The sequence below is a fragment of the Rattus norvegicus genome, chromosome 4 (assembly GCF_036323735.1).
Source record: "Rattus norvegicus strain BN/NHsdMcwi chromosome 4, GRCr8, whole genome shotgun sequence".
NCBI lineage: Eukaryota > Metazoa > Chordata > Mammalia > Rodentia > Muridae > Rattus > Rattus norvegicus.
In genome coordinates this window covers 65,237,559-65,243,558 of record NC_086022.1, presented here as the reverse complement: position 1 = coordinate 65,243,558, position 6,000 = coordinate 65,237,559, and positions in this window count along the sequence as shown.

Sequence of the window (6,000 nt, the reverse complement as noted above, 5' to 3'; positions counted from 1 at the left end):
ACTGGCTTGGAAATTCGGGTATGTAACCTGGATTATGGGCTACCTGAAAAGCCTTAAGATCACAATCCGATTTTCTTGAATATGGACAACCGCCAGTCACACTTTTTATTCATAGGATGCCAGTCTTATATTTTTGGTTGTTTGCCTAGCCTTTAATGGCTGAGCCATCTCTCCAGCCCAAGATGCCAGTCTTAACTCTATGGACATAGTGCTATTTCAACTTGCTCATAAGAACTCATTTTCCAGTGCTATTAGAAAATCATGTCTATGTCCAGTAAATAATAGCAAATTGTCTAATGCTTTCTGCTTTACTTCATAATTTCTCTTCTAAGTCTTATAGCATGCTGCATAGCAATTCTATCTGCTTCCACTAAGATGACAGTTCCCAACCTATGGTTCTAGATCCCTTTGTCAAACCTTTAGCTCCAAAGATATTTACATTATGATTCATAGCAGTAGCAAAATTACATTTCTGAAATAGCAGCAAAAGTGGTTTTATGGTTGGGGGGTCACCACAACATAAGGAGCTGTATTAAACGGTCGCAGAATTAGGAAGGTTGAGAAACCACTGCCCTAAGGGCTTTGTGGCTTTTTCTAAACACAGCAGTGTGGCACACAGAAATCATTCAATAAGTACCTGTTTGATAAATAAATATGGTCTTAGCAATGTCTTTTATATAGAGGGATGCATTCATGCCCCAAATGAGCCCTTAACAATCCAGCATTTATAGTCTCTTATAAATATAATATGCAAATGTACACAAATTATTGTTATATAAGGCATGATGCAGTAAATATAAATTGTTGAGAAAATAAGAGTTATAGGATTTTCAAGATGTGACTGCCCTCTTTTGGAGGACATCTCACGGGAGGACTCCTGGGAGAGGCAGATTTCAACAGCTGGAGTGAACAGAGACATTACTTCTAAACAAGGAAAACCTCAGAAGCCAAAGAAAACTAAGAAAAAACAGAGGTGTTCTGGAGACAAAGCAACTAAAGAGATGACTTGAAACGAGAGTAGGAAATTAGGATTTGAAAGAGCCCACTGCAATAGCTATTTTCAAGGGACTTTTTTAATGATGGATATTTCTGTGTCTGGGTAGATGTTTGTACATAAGAGTGCAGGTATCCACAGAAGACAGAAGATGGCTTCAGAATCCCCTGAAACTGGAGTTCCAAACGGTTGTGAGATTCCTGAAGTGGGTGCTGGGAACCTAACTCTGGAACATTCACTCTTTACCTATGCCATCTCATCAACCCCAGAATAGCTACTTTCTAACATTCACCCTCCCGTTCTTCCTGGGTAATGGAGACCTCAACTTCCATGTCTGGTCAGTAGGAAGCTTACCTTGTTGGACGTGATATCTCCCCCAAACCATTGTAAGCAGGAAAGGGCACTGCCCTCCTTGCCTCCATCCTGGGTCTGGTATCTACTTGTGCAGACTGAGCTGGGTGTGGTGGTCCACATTTGTAATCCTAGGACGTGGACAGTAAAGGCAGGAGGAGAACTCAAGACTAGCTACAGATATATAGAGAGTTCTAGGCAAGCCTAGACTGTAGGAATGCTTATCTGAAAACAAAAACAAAACCAAACAAACAAAAAAAAAAAACAAAAAAACAAAAAAAAACTCTGTGTCGGATTCTTAGCAGCCATACAGGATGAAGACAAAACACATACCATAAGGATATTGAGATCTAGATGTTAGATCTAGAAGTAGCATTGGTCCCTTGGGATTTCTTGAAGCCACAAATCAGTCCTGGACTGCCAGTTTCTTATCTTGTTTCACAATGGAAAAGAATGATGCCTCTGGTCTATATGCTAAAGTTATGTGAAACCAAGGCTAAGTCTAGCTGGTTTATTTCTAATCTATTAACAGAGAGACACATACACAATAAGTCAAAAGATCTTATTTTTTTCCCCTTCAGTTGTTGAGTTAACTTTTCCACTCATCACTTTCTTGACTTTCGTGAACTCAAATGACACAGCTCTGCTCCATTTAAGCAATGTTTGCCACAGACTAGCCCCTGAGATATCATCTTCAACAGCATCATCGAAAGCAATTTTCCAGCATCTGATTTTGGTGTAAATCATTAAGAGTTTTGCTTTGGCATACTGCAATTACAGCTAGGCAGTTCTGCAGCATGGAATTAATCAAGATGTAGTAAACAGGTCAGCTTCAAAGGATCTTTCAGCTTCAGAGGGAGATGGTATCCAGGACAGGGGAAGGAAGGATGCTGAACTAGCCTACAAGGAAAAGAGATACCCTCCTTGAGCAGGTGTAACAAATACCTGAGTATATGAACCTCAACCTGGAGAGTTGGCCTAGCCTTTAAAAGAACAGCAGATTGCTCTTCCAAAGGACCCGAGTTCAGTCCCAGGTCCTAAATCAGATAGCTCATGAGTGCCTGTAACTCATGCTCCAAAGAGCCCAGTGTCCTCTTTCTATCCGTCGTGCGCATGGCATGCATGTGCACAAACTCACACTCAACACACACGAGTATACACATAATTAAAAACAAAAATGAGGGCTGGAGAGATGGCTCAGCGGTTAAGAGCACCCGACTGCTCTTCCAGAGGTCATGAGTTCAATTCCCAGCAACCACATGGTGGCTCACAACCATCTGTAAGGAGTTCAATGTGCTCTTCTGGTGTATCTGAAGACAGCTACAGTGTACTTATATATAATAAATAAAGTAAATCTTTAAAAAAAACAAAAATGAATCTTTAAAAAATGTGTGCCTGGTTTAAAGGGGGCAACTATGCAAAAAAATAAATAAATAAATAAATAAATAAATAAATAAATAAATAAATAAAACCCTTACATTTATCCAGGCAAATGTGTAGGCTTCTGACTAAGCACTGGAGAGACAGTTTCGTGGTGAGAACTCCATGAAGCGAGGAAAAAGAATGAGGCTCCACCCAGGCAAGGTGGAAGAGGACAGAGCCAACAAGCATGAACTGCACAGTGACAGCAGTTAGCCCGATGGGGTGATTAGAGATCCCTCCTGATTGGTCATCTAGCTCTCTCCTTCCTCGGGGACCTCAGAAGTTCCATCATTTGCAAGTGACTCTCTTTGGGATCTCTTACTAAAAGTTATGAGTGAGGGGTAAGGAGAGAAGCAGCTGCTGCCTCCCTTGGGTGTCACTCCACTTGAGAACATGGCTGGTTCAGGCCACACTGAACACCGCAGTCCAACCTGCTCTTCTCGTTAGTCTCTTCCTGGAGACATGCTCAGCAAAAATATCTGAAGAGCCATGCTTAAACTATAGTTAAGTATTTTCACAGAAACCATTTGCTTCTAATCACTGAAAGGAAAAGAATTAGTCCTAAAGAATACCTTCTAATTCAAATTAGTCAGTGAATGGTTGCTTTTGCAGGGCACTGTTCAAGGCCCAGAAGGTTCTGGGTATGTTTCTTGGTGAAGGATGAGAAGGAAGGGAGAATGAGGCCTGTATGAGCCATGACAGAAGCCAAGGAAACACAAGGTACTCTCAGAGAAGAGTGGTCCGATGAGAACAAGTGTCTGTTATTGAGAGAGGGGAGGGGGATGTAGATGGAAAGGCAGGTGTGCTACATATCTGTAGTGGGGAGACTTTGAGTGCCATGTATAGAAGTGTTATTTATGATCCAATGGGAAGTCAGTGGAAGAATCCAGGCAAGACAAGTGCACATTGGCTGGAGAGATGGCCCAACAGTTAAGAACACCTACTGCTCTTGAAAAGGACTCAGGTTCAGTTCCCAGCATGCACATCTAGTGGTCTACCACCACCTAACTCCAGTTTCAAGGGGATTTGGTGGCCTCTCAGGGCCTCTATGAGCATCTGCATGCAAGAAATGCATATAAACTCAAATAGACACAGACCTACAAGTAAGAAAATATTTTTAAGATAATTACCCACCTTTGGAGTGTATACAAGCTATCTGAAGATGGGAAATGTTGACACTAAGGAATATGCTCTCAGGGAAAGTTTATGAAGTGATAAATACCTAATTTACTCTCTCTCTCTCTCTCTCTCTCACACACACACACACACACACACACACACACATACACACACACACACACACAATTTTTTCTCTATACCCAAAGCCGCTTCCTTTCCTTTTGGATTTGAATCCTGTCAGCCTCTGCTCCTGCATGGCTGCCTATGAAAGACCTGACTGGGAAAGCCGTGTACATAACACTTAAGGGACCCAGGTCTTTCTGCGGCAGCTGTCCAGCATCACCACAAAACAAATAAGTGTGACTGTTGACAGAACGCAGTAACCCTCCCCACAGCTGTTGAATAAATTGCCTATTAGCCGTCCCAAACCATAATTCACGTCAGATCATGTAGATTCAACCCTTCTGAGTGATGAGAAAAAAACCTTATCATTAAATGAAGTTCTATACCAAATCCCTGAGCATTTTCTTGTTATTTCCTAGAGCTGTTCCTCCCTCCAGCTTCCCCAAGAACTTTGTGAGAGCTGGCAGAATCAAAGATAAGCAAAAAGTTCATGGTCCCCATACACTGCTCCTCTGAGGAATGGCCCCTCGGGTCCTTGAGATCTATATTCTAGCATCACAATTTAAATGCAGATTTTTTAACTCCCATGTTGAGCAGTCAGGAAGGAGTTTCTGACTTGATTAAAATACTGATACATAAATTTTATACTGGCTGCGTTTCTTCTATAGCATGGATCCAGCTAAATGGGAAGGTGGTGAAGAGGTGTTTTTAATGATCTCCTAAGTCATGCGTGAAGACTCAAGTTTAATTTTATGGAATAATTATCTAAATCTTAAAAGAACAGATTTTCGTCCCATTTAAATGGCATTTTAACTGTGTTTATTACTGGTCTATACCGACAGGCTGATGGGGCATCGCACCACTTGTTCTTACATGGCTGAAAAAGGGGAGCAACGGGGAGACAAGAGATAAATGTGGGTCTTGCAGTCCAGCTGCTGAGTGTTCTGAACTCAGGCCTGTGAAGATCCTAAACGTTTTGGTCCTTGATCTCATGGTCTAAAACAAGAAGAATAGCCACCATGATGAAATGGGCTGTAACTGTGCAAGATCTGAATCGCAGAAACAGCAGACACTGGGGCCTTACCCTCGTCCTGAGTGTACATAGGTGTGACTGACAAACCCCAACCTGGTCTCCATAAAGAATCTCATCCAAGTCCCTTCTAGACTTCAAAACGAATCATCAATGGCCCTTCCGTGAGCCATCAGCATAAACCGCTGTGAGTCCAGAGGCTGTCAGTAGCTGGGTACACAAGCAAATGTGGAGACAGCAAGCAGTCAGTCCACTGGGTTAAAAATAATGCTGAGAGCATGGGTAAGTAAGCAGCAGAGGGCCAGTCCTTCCAGTTACACACAGACTTCAGTCTAAGGAAAAGAAACACGGTGGGATGCAGGCAGACTATGAGGAGGTAGACAGTAGGGAAGGCCAGTAAGGAATGGAAGCAGGATTTGCACTATACCCAGCCTAAATGCTACCAAAGCTTCAGCACCGTGTCCTCCTCAAAACTCAGAAGCAGCAGCCTCCAATTAGCCACCTTTAGAGGTCAGGATCTTTCCCTCCCTTCCTCAAGTAAAGCCCTAATAGACACGAATGCAAGCTTGTATTTGGTGTAAACAATGCTAACAAACACAGTTTAAACTGAGTTTGTTCACTATGCCTAGACAATCTAAGAGGCAAAGAGGACTGATGACATCATGTACCCTACAGCTTACAGAAGAAAATCTGAAAGGACCTGGGACTCATGAAGACCATCCACTCCGACTTCTAAGGAAGTTGGAGGTCAGTCTTTATTCTGAACAGGTGGGTCTTGAGGATTCAACAAGAGGCAACATCAACCACAGGTAGCAGCCAAGCAAGGGCAAAGGGCAAGTGGCATTCTAGAAAGTTCACCAAAGATATTCTGAGAAAGTCTAAATCTTGGCAGTAGTGTTTGGGATTCAAAGGACAAGACAGATTCCTGAACTTCTTCGCTTGCATTAGAGTTTTAGGATTA